This window comes from Octopus sinensis, linkage group LG7 (assembly GCF_006345805.1).
Source record: "Octopus sinensis linkage group LG7, ASM634580v1, whole genome shotgun sequence".
Lineage (NCBI taxonomy): Eukaryota > Metazoa > Mollusca > Cephalopoda > Octopoda > Octopodidae > Octopus > Octopus sinensis.
The window spans coordinates 50,973,072-50,992,904 of record NC_043003.1 but is presented as its reverse complement, the minus strand read 5'-3'; the positions used below and the strand labels follow the sequence as shown (position 1 = coordinate 50,992,904).

The following is a 19,833-nucleotide window of genomic DNA, read 5'->3' as shown; positions in this document are numbered from 1 at the left end:
TAACAAAGAGACAATACAACAACGCGAGGATGTGGAACAAGTATAGTGTTATTGGACGCTCAGGTAAGGAAGAAAGAAGGAGGATTTAACGTTACGAGCGGAGCTCTTCGTCAGAAACATAGAAAAAGGAAAGGTCCAAGAAAGGGAAGACGGAGAGAAAGAAAATCGCCAACAATACACACGCGGTCACATACTGATATATATATATATATATATATATATATATATAATATATAATATATATATATATTACATAACATATGTTACACACATGCATATATAGGAGACGACATAGACGATGACTACAACTCACTGATAGGGAAACTGAAGGAGTGTTTAAGGAAGGCTAAGGGAGTATGCCCAAGAGAAAAGAAGGGAAGAATCTCGGAAGAAACTACGAAGTTACTCGAGAAGAGGAAAAATATGAAGAGGACTATTGAAGATCACCTTGAATATTCCATTCTCAGGAGAGTGATTCGTCAGAAAGACTTTGAGGCATACCGGATGGAGAAGCTCTTGAAGGCCGCAGAGGAAAAGAAGAGCCTCAAGAAATGCAAGAGGGACATGGTACTATATAGACCGGAGGTGACGGCCCTGAAAAATACAGATGGAATACCGGTCAACGAGAAGAGCGAGATGGAAAAAGTTTGTGAAGACTTCTACTCCAAGCACTTTAAGTCTACCAGAAATGTCCAGCCGTTACCACCACTCCAACAGGAAGAAAACGTGCCACCTATCCTTGTCAGTGAGGTTGAAAGAGCCATCGGCTCGATGAAAAACGGAAAGGCTCCAAGGGAAGACGGTATAACATCGGAGATGCTAAAGTCAGGCAGAGAGCAGCTCTGGAAAATCCTCGCTGAGCGATTTACGCACTATCTAGACGAGGGAAGAATTCCTTCGCAGTAAAAAGAGTCAAATACCATCCTGCTGTATAAGAAGGGCGACAGAGAAGATCTAAAGAACTACCGACCCATATGCCTGCTGTCTCACGTGTACAAGCTGTTCACGAAGATAATTCTGAACAGGTTGTCACGTCGTCTCGACGAACAACAACCGAGGGAACAAGCAGGCTTCCGGAAGAACTACAACACAATAGACCATATATTTACTCTAACACAACTGCTTGAGCGAGCAAATGAGTACAAGCTGCCTCTTTGCGTTGCGTTTATAGATTATGAGAAGGCCTTCGATAGCGTCGAAACCAACGCAGTGCTGAACTCGCTGCAGAGGCAAGGAATCGAAGCGCAATATGTGCAGCTGCTCAGAGAGGCAAATTCCGGATGCACCACCGACATAACTCTACTGTCATCACCCATACGAGTGCCGGTCGAGAAGGGAGTGAAGCAAGGAGATACAATCTCCCCAAAACTTTTCACTGCATGTCTCGAACAGATCATCAGAGACATCGACTGGTAAGGTGGTGTCAACATCAATGGCGAGCTCCTCACTCACCTCCGTTTCGCTGACGACATCGTACTCATCGCTGAAAACATGGATCAGACCATGCTGATGGAGCTCGACATCAAAAGTTCTGCAGTAGGTCTCAAGATGAACCGCATGAAAACAAAGTTCATGCGGTCAGACAATGTACCAACAGGTAGAATGGTGATCGGCTGTGATGAAATAGAGGAGGTGAGGGAATATGTCTACCTGGGACAGGAAGTAAATATGTGCCGGGATATCAAAAAGGAGATCTCACGGAGAGTAAGGGCCAGATGGAAGACGTTCAATGGCATAAGGGATGTGCTCAATGGAAGGTTGGACAGGACCACCTGCGCCAACCTCATTAACAGTGCAGTTCTGTCTGCAATGTTATATGGTAGTGAAACATGGGATACCACAAAGAGAGAAGAGCAAAGATTCGTAACGGCTCAAAGAGCCATGGAAAGGTCAATGCTTGGTATCTCGTTGAGAGAGCACATAAGTAGCAAGATCATCAGAAAGAAGTCCGGCGTGAGAGATATCATCGCAGAGTATACACGCAGCAAGTATATATGGGCTGGACACGTCGCCCGGCTCACCGACAATCGGTGGACGCACGCAGTTGTCGAGTGGTACCCGCGTGAGCGGAAAAGACCACCCGGAAGACCTCCACGACGGTGGAGTTACGATTTCAGGAGGACGATTGGGATCACGTGGATGAGAAAGGCACGATCCAGAGAGGAGTGGACAGCGTGCTGTGACCAGCGGTGTCAAATGGACGCCTGACGGACTGGTCGGTCAAGGTGATCAAGGTGATATATATATATGTCACATAACACCTTTCATGTTTAACAATTGACATACAGGACTCTACCCGACAAAAATAGAATTACTAAAATATCTGTGTACGAAATTGCTAACTTACTCTGTCGCTGGACAATGTTTCTGGCCTCATGCGATACTTCAGACAGGAACAATGAAGGATGTAATCGAGTGAGAAACTCCGAACAGGAACAGAATGAATATCAGATTCTGGTGTGTGTGTGTGTGTGTTGTGTGTGTGTGTGTGTGGTGTGTGTGTGTGTGTGTGTGTGAGAGAGAGAGAGAGAGCGAAAGAGAGATAGAGAGAGATATAGAAAGAGAGAGAGAGAGAGGGGGGGAGAAAGAGAAAGTGAAGTCGTGTGGCCTAGTAATTAGTTGTTCAAAAATTTAGTAAACAAATATTTTCCCAAATGAATTAAGAATATTTGCCACCCTTCCCTAAATTCCAGTGTGATTCCAGACTTGTTTCCTGAGCAAAACACTTTATTTCACGTTGCTCCAGTCCACTCACCGGCAAATGGGTCGCCCTGTGACGGGCTGGTGTTTCGCCCAGAAGAGATTTTGGCTTGCCCGCTTAACCTGTCTATGTATAAATCGAATATTTACGGATATTTACAGATTTTCATCTCTATCATCAGTAAAGCCATCCTTTTTCGTCGAATGGTAGTATTTGAAAGCCAATACCGGTGGTCGGGCTTTATAAAGCAAACCTCAAAGTTATAACTCAAATAGAATTATTATATAAAAGATATCTCTGCGTGCCAAAAATATCAATTATGTGGAAGATACATGTGGTCAGTAACTGCTTCCAAAATGCCTTCGAAAGCAGTTATTGCAAAAACAATATACAATGCTATTTATTGGAAAGACTGTCCTGGTATAACTGTCAAGAATATCTTTTGAATTTAATGCATAATTTTTCTTTTCTGTCCCAAATAAGTATAGCACAGGCTTGATATATTTGCATTTTGCAGATGTGTTGATGGAGATGTTCCACCAATATTCCTTGATTTGATCGCATGTATGCATTCTGTAGGAAAAATATTCTTGATATTTATCCAAGAGCAGTCTTTCCGACTACTGACGTATTGCATTGTTTTAGCAACAACGTTAAACCGCTTTATAAAGCAGTACTCTCTCTCTCTTTTTCTCTTTTACTCTTTTAGTTGTTTCAGTCATTTGACTGCGGCCATGCTGGAGCACCGCCTTTAGTCGAGCAAATCGACCCCGGGACTTATTCTTTGTAAGCCCAGTACTTATTCTATCGGTCTCTTTTGCCGAACCGCTAAGTGACAGGAACGTAAATACACCAGCATCCGTTGTCAAGCAATGCTAGGGGGACAAACACAGACACACAAACACACACACATACATATATATATATATACATATATACGACAGGCTTCTTTCAGTTTCCATCTACCAAATCCACTCACAAGGCATTGGTCGGCCCGGGGCTGTAGCAGAAGACACTTGCCCAAGATGCCACGCGGTGGGATTGAACCCGGAACCATGTGGTTGGTTAGCAAGCTACTTACCACACAGCCACTCCATTTTCTGGGCAGCAGCTATTCACGTATATCTTCCAGAGAAATGTGGTATAACTGACATCGTCGGCCGATCTTAAAGTTTAAGAGATTTACTCTCGCTTTATTTTTTTACGTTAGGATTTGGAAGCTATCTCTAGTACTTGGATTGCGAAGTGTAATCATTAAGATGTGAAATAATGTAAGCTCTTTTACTTGTTTCAGTCATTTGACTGCGGCTATGCCGGAGCACCGGCTCTTTTTTTGAGTCGAGCAAATCGACCCCAGGACTTATTCTTTGTAAGCCTAGTACTTATTCTATCGGTCTCCTTTGCTGAACTGCTAAGTTACAGGGATGTAAACACACCAGCATCGGTTGTCAAGCGATGTTGGGGGACAAACACAGACACACAAACATATACACGCACACACGCACACACACATACACACACACACACACATATACATATACATACATATATACGATGGGCTTCTTTCAGTTTCCGTCTACCAAATCCACTCATAAGGCTTCGGTCGGCCCGAGGCTATAGTAGAAGACACTTGCCCAATGTGTCACGCAGTGGGACTGAACCCGGAAACATGTGGCTCGTAAGCAAGCTACTTACCACACAGCCACTCCTACGCCTATAAAGGTCAAATTCAGCCGTAATCAATTTTACTTTTTCTCATTTCGGATTCTATATTATAAAGTACTGGGATCGATGGTATCGATTAACCCTTTCTCCTCAAAATTGTTGGCCTTGTGCCAAAATTAGAAAAAAAAAAACTATTAGTATTTCTTTGGAGCATACTGGAAACAGCTAAATATAACCTCTTTGTGCTTTATGCAGTGTTTCTGTAGTGACTCTTTGTGACATATGTTAGTCCAACAATTCTGGGGTAGAATGGTACGCCCCTAGGAAATGAATTTTTGTTGAGTTCGCTACCTCTCTTTAGTATGCTGTTCTCTTTACTTTTGAGCACTTGGTTGATGTATTTATTTAAGCTGTCGTTGTCTAGCAAATGCTGTCTGAGCTGCACCATATGAAACCTAAAGGCTATCTCTATTGATCTGTCTAATTAATTCTAATTAACTGTCGAATTAATTTTTCATATCGAAACCACATCTCTTCAGCAGATTGTTGTAGTGTAAGTCGGTCTTATCGAACTTTTTATCTGAAGAAATATTGGAAATGTATCAATTGATAGTGCCTGTGATATAATTAATAACTGCAGCGAATTGTTAGAGCCTCTGCTTATACAATTAATATATTCATTTGGTTTACGGAATAGGTAGTGTTTTATCAGTATATAAAATCATTATAATATTTGAATACTTTTTTTTTATGTCACAGTTTTGTTTTCTTATAATAATCTCTTATGATAAAAGTCTATTATAAGTGTTTCTGTCAGTTTCTTGGTTATGTTAGTTTTCAAAAATAGTTTGCTGGAATTTTGGAAGGGTGGCAAATATCAATTCATTTGGAAAATATTGGTTTGCTAATTTTTTAATAAACTTATTTTGGAATCTTACCACGTCTTTAACTTAAGTGGACATTTTATATTTGAAATGAAATTAAACTAATCATCTATGGCAGTAATGGACATACCTTTCTCAAAGTAGAATGCATTCATATTCATTCTTCTTAATATTCTTTAGGACTTCTCTGTTAGCCACTAGATGTAGAAGTTTCTTATTGGGACAGCTTCTCCATTTTTTACCACATCTTCCGCCCCATTCCACGTCCACCCAAACATGCGTCCTGGGAACCCCGATTATTTTGATAACTTCGAAACCTGGGTATTAAATATACTATACTTCATCCTTCTCCTTATTGCAAAGCCGTGCTCATACTTCATGATACCCCTTACTAACATATCTTCTAACTTATTCTCATACCCTGCATAAACCTCTCTAATCCCCGTTCCTCCCAGAATAAAAACACCGGGTACGCGCAAGTGGATTTTTAACAACAGTAAGCAATTGCTTTCCAATCATATGGTGATTGTACATGTTGATATCTAATAAATTATGATTTCTTATAAACTCTAAGCAATGGAACATAGTGAATAGTCGTTCGTAGGAGTGAAAATACCACACCGGACTAGCACATATATAAGCCACAAACTGCTACGAACTCGTATAGTCTACAAGGAAAGCCGATCAGGATATACCTTAGCCACCATACCACCGAGAGCCAGCCATCACGAACAAGTATGGCTTGGTAACATCTGACAAGCTCTCGCTGATTTTATTAGGCGCCTATGTAGTTGTGAGCAGATATAGACACCCATTCGACTTAACCCACCCTTTGACCCTTCGGCATATCTAGTGAGAGGGAGAAACTGAATGCTGCATCAGCACTTGCCTTGGTACTCATTTTCAATTGACTAGACGGGGGTAACGCGAAATGAGATGCTTTGCTCAAGGACATAACGTGCATCTCCGTCTTGGAATTGTACCCACGGTATTATGTTCCTGCATCTAACACTTTAACCACTAGGTCATACACCTTCAGCGTTATCCCACTAACATTTTAGAACTAAGAAACTCATCTATGTTTTCTTAAACAGGTGCTTTACACAGAGTCCCTATTTGAATGCATGGACATCGAAAAGTCCACCCCTCGAATAAAGCGCGAATTCACTCCATATAACAATAGCCTTGTATAAATAACCCCCTTTATATTTATTTATTTATTTACTTTATTTCACTCTGTTTTAGTTTATAGATACTTGAAAATAAGCATTTACAGTCTTGAGAATGATTTTATTAAAAATAACGCTCGAAGCCATTAACTGTATTTGGCTTATCTCCTTTTAATAATCTACTTTTTATTTTTGCATTATTATAACTGTATCTCATATTGACATCACACTAGCGCGAGTTTTGGGCTAGCCAGACGTAAAACCATATTATGTCTGCCATCTTTGTTGTTATATATACCTCACAGCATGACAAAATGTTTAAGAAGTTCTCTTCGCAATCATGCGATTGTGGGTTCCATCCCTCTGCGTGACATCTTGGGCAAATGTCATTTTCTGTAGCCTCGTGTCGACCCATACATTGAGTGTTAAATCTTATTGACAGAAACTGTATATAAGCCTGTCCGTGGATTGTACTTGTAGTTCAAACTGTACAGTCTTGTCCTGTAGTGTGTCTGTCTGATTGTGCATGACTTAATTACATTAAGGACACATATATCTGCGGAATAATCAACCAATTACTCTTTAATTCAGGGGCAGGCAATTCTATTGAGGAAACAACTAAATTCTTATCGTCGAACGACGTAGATCTAGCGTACCTCACCCAAACGCTAGACTGATAATAAAGTGTGAACTGAGATGAAACGTGCTTGATGAGATTTGAGATTTCTAACAGTTTGAGGTTTGACTGGCCAAATTAGATAATTTCTTATCTACTCACGATACTTACTAAGTTCTGTTTGTAAAATAGAGGCACACATACTGACTCACAGACATACATATAATGTTAGATTTATGCATACGCTCCATCTGACTTCCACCTCTTTCCAACCATGAAGTCTTTTTTGAAGAGGAAGCACTTTTCGGATGATGATGAACTTATTTCTATATGGCTCAAATGTACAAAAAAAGAAAGGCAGAGACAGGTGAAGGAATATCAAAAAAGGTGTATTAGTTTGACGCTCAGGCGAAGTGGAAAAGTCTTTGACGTTTCGAACCTCCGCTCTTCGACAGAAAAAACGAGAAAAGAAAATGGAGAAAAAAATAATAAACGGAGAGAGAGAGAAATAAAAAACGTGTCCGGATTAACAATTCTACATGTCAAATAAATATATACATGAGTATATGTGTCCCACCCTCTCCCGTTTGATAACCGGTATTGGTTTTATGTTCCTTTAAATTAGCGGTTCTGCTAGGGACTCATAAAACAATATTTCGTAGCACTCCGTCGGTTACGACGACGAGGGTTCCAGTTGAACCGACCAGCCGAACAGCCTGCACGAGAAATTAACGTGCAAGTGGCTGAGCACTCCACAGACACGTGTACTCGTAACATAGTTCTCGGGAAGATTCAGCGTGACACCGAGTGTGACAAGGCCGGCCCTTTGAAATATAGGTACAACAGGAAGAAAGAGTGAGAGAAAGTTGTGGTGGAAGAGTACAGCAGGGTTCACCGGAGCCTCGTAGAGCTTTAGGTGTTTTCGCTCAATAAACACTCACAACTCCCGGTCTGAGAATCGAAACCGCGATCCTACGAACGCGAGTCCGTTGCCCTGACAACTGGGCCATTTTGCCTCCACAATACCACATTAGAAAAATACTAGGGTCGATTTGTTTGATTCAACCCTTCCAAGTGGGGCCCCAGCGTGACCGCAGCCCTATGACTGAAATAAGTAGAATATAAAAGGTAAAAGACTCGCACACGTACACACACACATATCTATAATACATGATATATATATATATTATATATATATATATATATATATATATTATATATATATATATTATATATATATATATATATATATATATATATATATATATATAAAATAGAGTATACAACTGATTGCTAACCTTCAAATACAAGTAATGAACAATTTACGTTTATAAACATAAGTATATATTGAATATATTTATCTCAACATACCTCTATAGGCAATATTAACAGATTATATCAATAGCTATGAGAATTAGCATATAGAAATGTCAATTCATACAACTCCTACAAAACAATTCATAGATAAAGACACAAACACCCGCCAGGTTTATATATATTATTCTGATATAGCTATTGAAACGTATAAATATATATGTAACAAACAAACCCCCTTTCTTTCTCTAATTAAACACATACTCACACACGCAAATATGTGTGTGTGTGTGTATGTGTGTGTGAATACGGAAATAAACATATAAGACTTAGGCCTACATACGCCTATATACACAAGACGCTTATATACAGAATACCGTATTTAAATAAATATAGAATGTACAGAGCAAAAAATATATGAGGAGAAGCAATACAATAAATTGTGTATATATTTAGGGAGAAAACAAAGAGATAAATCTTAAAATATAAATATATAAACACAATTAATAATAGAAGCAAAATTTAAATATATAATTGTATATAAAAGTATGCCAAGGTTATAAAAGTCAACTTATGTAAATGTTTATAAGAAAGTGAAGAAATTTCAAAAATATATTGGTGATCATAGCTCCAAAATCATACAATAGATAGAACTTATGTACATTCTAATAAACTTTAAATAAACAGAGAAAATGATCAAGTAAAAGGAAATGCAGTTTGAAAATGAGAACTGGAAATATATAAAGGCATAATTGACGAATCTGATGATATTATGTGAAAAGTAAAAGCGTGGGTTATTAGCTATAATGGGGATAGTTTAAGAATTATTTTTAGGACTTTTTTTCCATACCTAGGTCGAATGATTACTTAAACTTTAAGTAATCATTCGACCTAACAAGAGAAAAGAAATCGATGGTTTGATTTTGAAGAAATTTCAAATTTATTAGCGAAAGGACAGAAAGTTAGGCATGTGTGTGTGGTTAAGTAGCTCACTCAGCAGCCATTAGGTATCGGGTTCAGTCCCACTGCGTGACACATTGGGCAAGTGTCTTCTACTATAACCTCGGGCCAGCCAAAGTCTTGTGAGTGGATTTGATAGACAAAAACTGAAAGAAGTTCGTCGTGTATATATATATATATATATATATATATATATATCACGTGATCACGTGACCGACCAGACCATCAGATGTTGCAACACATCGCTGGTCACAATGCGTTCGCAATGTTTTATCCTTCAAATTACGCCACCCCGCCGGCTAAGCGAGCAGGCCATATATATATATATATATATATATATATATATATATATATATATATATGTATATGTATATATGTATTTATATATGTGTGCGTGTCTGTGTCTTCTCCCCATCGCTTGACAACCGATGCCGATGTGTTTACGTCCCCGTAACTTAGCGGTTCGGCAAAAGAGACCCATAGAATAAGTACTAGGCTTGCAAAGGATAAGTCCTGGAGTCGATATGTTCGACTAAAGGCGGTGCTCCAGCATGGCCGCAGTCAAATGACTGAAACAAATAAAAGAGTAACACGACATTGGAAAACGAATAATCGATAGTTACAAAAAAGAATTCTCTTCTTAGGAGAAAAAGGGTCTTTATGAGCAAATTTAAATATATATATATGTGAGTGTGTGGTTACGAAACCAAAGAATTACTTGTTATATTGGAAAAAAAAAAGCTAAGAGGGGTCTATTTTTAAGACGTTCATCCAAGATAAGAGTTGAAAGGTATAATGTAACAGATAAATGAGACAATATAACCGCTAAATATGGAAAAGAAACATTAAAAAAATAAAAAATGAGAGTAAAGTTAAAATAAAAAGAATGAGATGAAATTCTCATTGTGGAGATAGTAAATCTAAAGTGTATTGTTTGGGTAGAAAGATGCATGGCTTAAAAATGATGTTTCAAATTAATAACTTGCTTAAAGCACATAAAGAGATAAGGGGATACCAAAAATAGTTTAGAAATAAAGAAGATGTATAACGGAAGGGAGATAAATATGAATCAAGCCCAACATTTATTAATATGATTAAAATATGAGTTTTATGTTTGAATTGATCAAATGTTGAAGTCAGTGTAAAGAACATTAGTTGAAGACTTTGAAAAGAAATATTAGTAGGAAGAATGCGAAAATGTCGAAAGTGATTAGAAATGAATTCCAGCAGAAGCATTCGAAGATACGTTAGGATGAAAAAAGTTTCGTAATATTAAATAACTATTGCGACAAAAGATTAAAGTTGAGGAAAAAAGCACAAACAAAAAACCCAATAAAAACAAGAAACAAAAAAAAGATTTAAATAAAAAATATGAGAAAACAAACGAAAAAGAAACTTAAAATAAAACAATTATAGAAATGATAAGAAGTAAGTAAAACTAAAGAAGTAGATAAAAATAATCAATTTATGAGCGTAGGCATGGCTGTGTGGCAAGCAGCAACCACATGGTCTCGGTTCAGTCCCACCGCGTGGCACCTAGGGCAAGTATCTTCTACTATAACCTCGGGCCTACCAAAGCCGTGTGAGTGAATTTGATTGACGGAAACTGAAAGAAGCCAGTTGTATATATCTATGTGATTATCTCTATGCATATTTTTGTATATGTATGTATGTATATATATATATATATATATATATATATATATATATATTATATATATATGTATATATATATTGTATATGTATATATATATATATATGTATATATATATATGTATATAATATATGTATATATATATATATATAGTATATATATATGTATATATATATATATATGTATATATATATATATATATATTATATATATATATATATGTATATATATATATATATATATATATATATGTATATGTATATATATATTTATATATATATATATATGTATATATATATGTATATATATATGTATATATATATATGTATATATATATATAACTTAGAATAACTTAGAAAGGTTTTGGCCAGTATTGGCCCAGGCCATGTCTAACTTAATAGCACCACCTGGTAAAGTCTTTCAGTTCAGGATTTTGGCACCAAGGCCCATTCGAGCAGAGAGTTATTGTTTGCGGAGACATATCCGGGTGTGGGTGGTTTGTCCGGTACTGTTTGAAGGAATTTGTCCAAAGACTTCTTGAATTTTGTGTGGTCAGTTTTTTTGACGTGCCCTGGTGTAATGTTGAAGAGAGCAGGTCCAATTGAGGTGAAATAGTTGTGCCGTATTGTCGTTATGTTATGCGATTTAGATTTTTGTTGTGGACGGATGGCACGTGGTCCAAGCCTTGGATGCATTTTGAAGGTGATGCCAACATCATTCGGACAGTGCTGGTGGAATATTTTCCACATCATACAGATAATGTAGCGTTCACGGCGTCGTTGGAGTGAATACAATTTCAGCTTCTCTAGTCTACCCCAGTAGTCAAGGTCTGACATGCCATCTATCTTTTTTGTGATTGACCTTGGGGAGCTTCAATTCTCATAATATTTTGTTTTGTGTAGGGAGACCACAGTGGACAGCAGTATTCAAGGTGGGGTCGGGCAAAAGTGGAGAAGAGAAGGATAATAGCGTGGGAATCTCTCGACTGGAAGGTTCTGAGAATCCAGGAACACATTCTGCGGGCCATGTCAACTTTGCTGTTTATATGTGTAGCCCAGCTTATGTTGTTGTCCACTGTTACTCCCAGGTCTCTGATGTTGTTGGATGCCATGAGAATTTCTCCAGAAGGAAGAGAGTATGGTAGTTTCAGAGCGTCCTCCCTTCCAAAGTGGATCAGTTCAAATTTGTCTTCATTTAGCAACATGTTATTCTTTTCCGCCCATTGGACAACAGCCAGTAGGTCTGACTGAAGGTTTATTCGGTCATCCACGCCATTGATGACCTTCTGGAGCTTGGAGTCATCAGCGAAGGTTCTGATGTTACTGTGTTTGATGGTATCAGTAATATCATTTATGTAGATGTATATGTATATATATATATATATATGTATATAATATATGTATATATATGTATATATATATATGTATATATTATATGTATATATATATTATATATATATATATATGTATATATATAATATATGTATATATGTATATATATATTATATATATATGTATATATATATATATGTATATATATAATATATATATGTATATATATATAATATATGTATATATATATAATATATGTATATATTATATATATATATATGTATATATATATATATATATATATATATATATATATATATATATATATGATATATATATATATAATATATGTATATATTATATATATATATATGTATATGTATATATGTATATATATATATTGTGAAGGCGCATGTCTCAGTGGTTAGAGCGAGCTTACGATGGTGAGGTTGTGAGTTCGAATCCCGGACTGGGCTGCGTGTTGTGATCTTGGGCAATACACTTTATTTCACGTTGCTCCAGTTCACTCAGCTGAAGAAATGAGTTGCGACGTCACAGGTGCCAAGCTGTATCGGCCTGTGCCTTTCCCTTGGATAACACTGGTGGCGTGGAGAGGGAAGGCCGGTATGCATGGGCGACTGCTGGTCTTCCATAAACAACCTTGCCCGGATATTCTTGGGATACAAGTAATGTGTGCGTAAAGTTTGGTAAAAATCGGTTGAGAATTGTGGAAATGTATGCGTTAGTCATTATACACATACATACTGTGATTTATATATACTAGATAAGCGCAAACACTCTCGAACTCGCTTGCTCGTTCGTTTGTGCTCACCTGCTCTGCGCCGTCGTTGACAGCAGTAGCTCCATTCGTTTGTCGTTTCGCATGCTCGGATTCCTCGCCTCCGCCTTGCTGTCATACATGTGGCCTCATCGTCCACCGCCGCTGGGATTGCATTTTCGTCCTGAAGACGTCGTTATCGCGTCTTCCGCCGCATTCCTGCAACAGTCTCCACTCGCCGGCACACAACGGTAGCTCGCAGTCCGTTGCTGCTCCGTTGGCCGATGTCGTACCCAAAAGTACTCCTGCCTTCCTCTCTCTCTCTTTCTCTGTCTTTGCACACACACACACACAACGTTTTCAATGAAAGAGCATAGTTATAAAGGTTACGGGACAAAGACAGACGAAGAGATGATAGTACATACGTGCTTAGCAAAATACACGAGTAAGGAGAAAAGTGTGTGAGAGAGAAGATACAGTTACAATGTTTCTAGTGTGTATGGCATGTTTATATTTAGATGAAGCAGAATGATGTGCTTATAAGATGAAAAAAATAAAATGATTCTACCAGTTGCCTCTAGAAATTTCCCTATTTTAAGGCGTTGCTCAAATGTTATTTTAAAACTTAAATCATTACAAAGGGCGTGAATGTTGATTTTTATCTAAAACGAATCATTAGATTTTGGTTTTATAGTTTTTTGAGAGAAGCAGAACTTCGACTGTTCTAAAGTAACGGGAATTTAATTTTAATGCCTGTATGATATAGATGCTATCAAAAACTCTAGCCAACACAGAATGCTTAGATCCCATGGTAATAACAGAGTGTTTTATCCATTTAAAATTATTATAAAAAAAAGAGAGAATTTTTGTTTATAGAATAGCTTCCTTTTCAAGTGAGTTCAAATGCATGAAATGCTTAGCAAAGATGATAACATCAACAAGGATATGTTTAGTTATCGAAAGGTAGTAGTCGTAGATATCCAAATAGAAGAGTAACCGTTTTCTCGGTTTTGGTTTTGTATATTGTTAAGCTATTTGTGAAGTATTTGTACTTGTATTATGTTGCCTTTCTTATTTATACACACACGTACGCGTGCACACACACACGCACACACACACACTGTAGGTAAGAAAGTTCGCTTAGCAACTACAAGATCTCGGGTTCGGAGTTAGTGAGTTTCATGTTGAAGCTAATGCTATTTTCCATGCCCTAAGTTCAGTCCATATCTTGTGTGTGAAATTGAGGGGACGGAACCTGCATAGAAGCCCTTCGTGTGGATTGTATTCATGATTCAGAAGGTACAATATTTCTACACATATATGTCACGTTGATTCTGTCGGTAAGTACAATGGAAAACGAAAACGCTGAAAATTATAGGTGGTTATATACAATAAATCAGACAGTTACAATGGAATTGCGTTTGTGACAAGGTCCTAGTTGTGCAATGAGAATTTTAACACATTTAAGGAATAAATAAAAACTTATATCAGCGGTTTTCGTATTTTCAAGTGGCCAAAAGGGCTCTTCCAAGAGGATTTTGCTATGTATGTATGTATGTATGAGTGAGAGAGCAGTGCATGCCATCAAAGTGACATTGGAGTAAAATATACGAAGCCCAGTATATTCATCATGGCTGCCCGTCTGATAAGGGTACACCAGGCACATGCATCACAACAATATGTGCGCGACATAGTGATCTCATATCAAGATAAACAGGCATGACTTTGCAGGTGGGGCTCAGTTAGAATTTTCTTCAGGTCGAGTAGCCTATCCCGCTCAAAAGGTCCCCGAATAAGGTTTGTTTAAGGATGATGAACAAAACGCCCTTGTTTCCAGAGGTGAATTATCCAAACCCGAAAAACTTCCTCTCAACACATGGCTATGAGGCTCCCCCACTACTTCTGCTCCTGATCAGAGATGCACATATTGTCAGCCACTAAGGGACATACTCAAGGTTAGTCAAGCAACTGACGAGCAAATCTGTGGTATTGAACAGAATGGTTGCTGTAGCCTCCAGTCAGCCAAAGCTTTGTGAGTGGATTTAGTAAACGGAAACTGAAAGAAGCTCGTCGTATATATATATATATATATATATATATATATATATATATATATATATACCACCGCTGGAGATCCAGTGTTGGTTTGTTTACGTTTCTGTAACTTAGTACTGGGGTCAATTTGTTCAACCAAACCCTTCAAAGCGGTGCTTCAGCAAGGATACTGTTCGATTACTGAAACAAGTAAAAGATATATTTATTCTTAAGTTCCTATGCACACATAAACATATCATGAAAGTTGTGTGTGTTGTGTGTGTCTGTGTGTTGGATATATGTATACATATACAAACATATAATATACATGGCTGTATTTATGTGTGCGTATATATACATATACATAGATGTGTATGTCTATGTATGTGTACAATTATAAAGGTTGAAAATTTAGGAAAAAATTCATACCGGTGTCTAGCACGCGTAATAAACGTCAATAGACAACGTATTTTCATATATAAGAGTGTATAAATATTTATACACATAAAGGTGACCCTTGACAGGACGCCTTACATGCTAGAAAGGGCAGCCAAACACAAACCTTGAAAAAGAGTAATTCCAAAGAGAATGAAAAAAAAAATTATTTATAGTTAACCCCAAACTCGAGTTTCTGTATTAATGAACAAATAAATTGATTTGTCATCCGTACTTCGTCAGTGGGATCGATAAGACAATGCATAATTATGCAGCTAATACGTACCGAAATCACACGTGCTTGCTGCATACTTAAAGATTATGTTTTCAAATTAACCGCACAAGTTCAGTCACGTAATCAGCAGTGAATAATAAGATTAAAACTGCTGGCTATGTGATTGCGCTCGTGCAGTTGATTTGAAAACATTATCTATAAGTATGCAGCAAGCACGTATAAAATTTTCACAATTTCAAAGCCCTTTGGTACGCAGTTTTAATTTTATTATTTACTGCTGACTACGTGACTGCACTTGCGCGGTTGATTTGAAAACATTATCTATAAGTATGCAGCAAGCACGTGTGATTTCGGTACGTATTAGCTGCATAATTATGCATTGTCTTAGCGATCCCACTGACGAAGTACGGATGACAAATTAGTTTATTTGTTCATTAATACAGAAACTCGAGTTTGGTTTTGACTATAAATATTTTTTTTCATTCTCTTTGGAATTGCCTTTTTTCGTGGTTTGTGTTTAGCTGCCCTTTCTAGCATGTAAGGTGTCCTGTCAAGGAGTCACCTCTCTGTGTATAAATATTTATATACTCTTATATATGAAAATATGTTGTCTATTGAGTTTTATTACGCATGCTAGCCATTTCTAATTATTCTACCCTTATAATTTTTACAGTAAAATTTTCATGGTTTCAAAGCTTTTTCGTACAGTCTTAATTTTATTTACTAAGGCGGCGAGCTGGTAGAAACGTTAGCACGCCGGGCGAAATGCGTAGCCGTATTTCGTCTGCCGCTACGTCCTGAGTTCAAATTCCGCCGAGGTCGACTTTGCCTTTCATCCTTTCGAGGTCGATAAATTAAGTACCAGTTACGCACTGGGGTCGATATAATCGCCTTAATCCGTTTGTCTGTCCTTGTTTGTCCCTTCTGTGTTTAGCCCCTTGTGGGTAATAAAGAAATAGGTATTTCGTCTGTCTTTACGTTCTGAGTTCAAATTCCGTCGAGGTCGACTTTGCCTTTCATCCTTTCGAGGTCGATAAATTAAGTATCAGTTACGTACTGGCGTCGATCTAATCGACTGTTCCCCCTCCCCCAAAATTTCGGGCCTTGTGCCTAGAGTAGAAAATAATTTTATTAATTACCGCTGACTATGTGACTGCGCTTGCGCGGTTGATTTGAAAACATAATCTATAAGTATGCAGCAAGGACGTGTGATTTCGGTACGTATTAGTTGCATAATTATGCATTGTCTGATCGATCCGACTGACGAAGTACGGATGACAAATCAATTTATTTGTTCATTAATACAGAAACTCGAGTTTGGTTAGGACTATAAATAATTTTTGCTTTTATTCTCCTTGGAATTACATTTTTTCGTGGATTGGGTTTGGCTGCCATTTCTAGCATGTAAGGCGTCCTGACAAGTGTCACCTCTCTGAGTATAAATACTTATAAACTCTTATATATGTATGTGTATACATCTCTCTCTCTCTCTCTCTCTCTCTCTCTCTCTCTCTCTATATATATATATATATATAATATATATATATATATATACATACATGTACATGCATGCATACATACATACATACATACATATCTAGACACATATCTAGACACACGTATACATCCATTTCAAAATAAAATTAATCCGTAAGCTGATATCATCAGCTTAATATTGCACATCCTTATACATACATAGATATACATTTATACATATATACACACATAGTCACCTATGTGTGTGTGTGTGTGTGTATGTGCGTGTGTTTATCATTTTACATATGCATATACACTCGCAGTCATCTATATATATCTATGTTTATCATTAATGATAAACACATGCGTATTAATACTACAGTAACTTAAAGTGCTCTTAAAATTGTGTGTCTGTATGCAAGAGTGTAGATGTGTACTGACCCTTCCGAACCCGTCGAAATATTACTTTCTCTGATATCATACACATGGGAAACAGGTTTTTCTAAGGATCAAAGCCTATTTTCATTTAGGATGTTAATGGGAAGTACGGCGTGAATAGAAACCATTTTCAAACTTTTATCCTCTCACCGGATGTATGTATGTATGTATGTATGTATGGATGGATGGATGGATGTACACACACACACACACATATTAAGGGGTTTTCTAAACTAAGGCTAGTAACCCATTCATGCAGTGTGTCGCTGACTTTATGACACGTCAAAAGAAACCAATACAGTACCTAAGTAGTCATTCTGTGCACTAGAAATATGTATGCAGGCACGCACGCATGCATACATACATACAAAAATCAGATCATATAATCTTAATGTAAGGAAAAAACGCATTGGATATCTTTAAAAAAAGATGGAATAATACAGTTGAAATACAATACTTTTGATCATAGATCAGTTGGATCAGGATTGACCTGGGGTCAAAAACATCACAATAACAGAAGGAAGTTGAAAATTCCAGAGAACTGTAGCTCAAGCTCTTGTGGCGTTTAGTGACGAGTCTTCTCTGAGAAACGCTTGCCTTTGGCACAGTGGGCTTTTGTGTTCTCTTCCTTAGTGAGTCCGCTAAGTGGCAGTGAAAAGATTAGTGGTGCCACGATGTGAACATAACCGTATTCTTTGTCTCCTTCTGTTTTGATGATTCCGAAAAGGAGAGACAGATGGGGGTGAGGGGAAATAAATGCTCCAGTACTACACTGGTACTCTATCGAGACCCGAATTTGGTGAAATGCAATGGATTTGATCCCAGAGCGTAGAGAGTTGGGACATACAGCGCAAAACATTATACATCTATCTGTCAGTCTAATAAGTGCGTTGTTATCACCTTCTTATAATCAGTGGCCTTAAGCAAGGGAAATGAAGCCGGAAGTAGAGTATTGAGAGGCTATATTATCCTCAAACCGGATGCTACTGTGATATCCTGATTTGAATGCTTGCAGCAAAGTGAAAATCTGCTAAAGGCATACAAGAGCCAGATGGTGGTGATGTTAGGTACGCTCCACTCCCCACTAAAAGGGGGCCCGAATAGTCGATCAAAACGGCTATATAGTATTATATTGATTCTAAAAGATCATCACAAGATTTATAACTAAATACTGTTATATATATATACATATATATATAACAGTACTATATTCATATATATAAAGTACCATATTCATCTGAATCTAAATTTTGTTGAACTTATATATGTGTGTGTGTGTGTGTGTTTTGAAATATATAGTTTTATGTACATATTTGTACGTATAAGGCGGCGAGCTGGCTGAATAGACTCGGAAAAATGCTTTCTTTTTAAAAGTAGTTTTTCCGTTCTTTACGTTCTGAGTTCATATCACAGTAAGGCCAGCTTTGCTTTTTATCCCTCCAGGGTCGAAAAAATAAACTTCCAGTCAAGTTCTACCTCGATGGTATCGATTGACCTCCTCCCCAGAAATTTCGGGTCTTGTCCTTAGAGTAGAGAAAAGAATATTTGTTTTACTCATTAAGTTCTGACTATAAATTTTACCGAGTTTAACCTTATCATTCCTCATTCAGCTGTCGATGAAATACATGACAATGAAGTTCCGGGTATGATTTTCTCCAGTATACGTTTCCCTCAAAATCCTCTGTATTATACTTATGTGAGAAAATATTAATTTAACATAGGTTTCTCGGAATTGAGAACATATGGTTAGAATGTAGCAGGAATGTATCACAGGATAAAGTGATGTGCTACATCACTTTGGGTATGCACCATCATACTGAATGAAATGGCGAAGGAATCTAACGAAGAACTTATTTAAACAATCACCCGAGGAGTTGCATTTTACAGCATTGATGTAAGATAATGATTGTACAACATCTTACCTATGTACTAGACGTGTAAGAATGTGCCGAAACAATTATAGCGATTTTTATATAAAGAATTCTCTATCATTTACCTATTTATATAAACTCAATGGATATTATGGAATTTCTGATGTATATCGAGTAACAAGAGCATTTCCATTGTATGATGGCATAAGGTAGCCAATAACTATAGACGGGCTTTCCAGAGTATACCACGAGATTTTTACCCTAATCTTAAC

General features: G+C 37.3%; 1 protein-coding gene and 1 long non-coding RNA gene across 2 annotated transcripts in view; both read left to right on the top strand.

The window, feature by feature from the left end:
- Positions 1 to 19,833, top strand: part of LOC115214401 (atrial natriuretic peptide receptor 1-like) — a 300,999-nt gene that overhangs the window by 166,680 nt on the left and 114,486 nt on the right. The window lies entirely within an intron of this gene.
- On the top strand, positions 8,737 to 19,783 carry LOC118764241. The gene is made up of 3 exons (XR_005000038.1): positions 8,737 to 8,748; positions 13,156 to 13,163; positions 19,670 to 19,783. It is a non-coding gene; the product is annotated as an uncharacterized LOC118764241 (long non-coding RNA).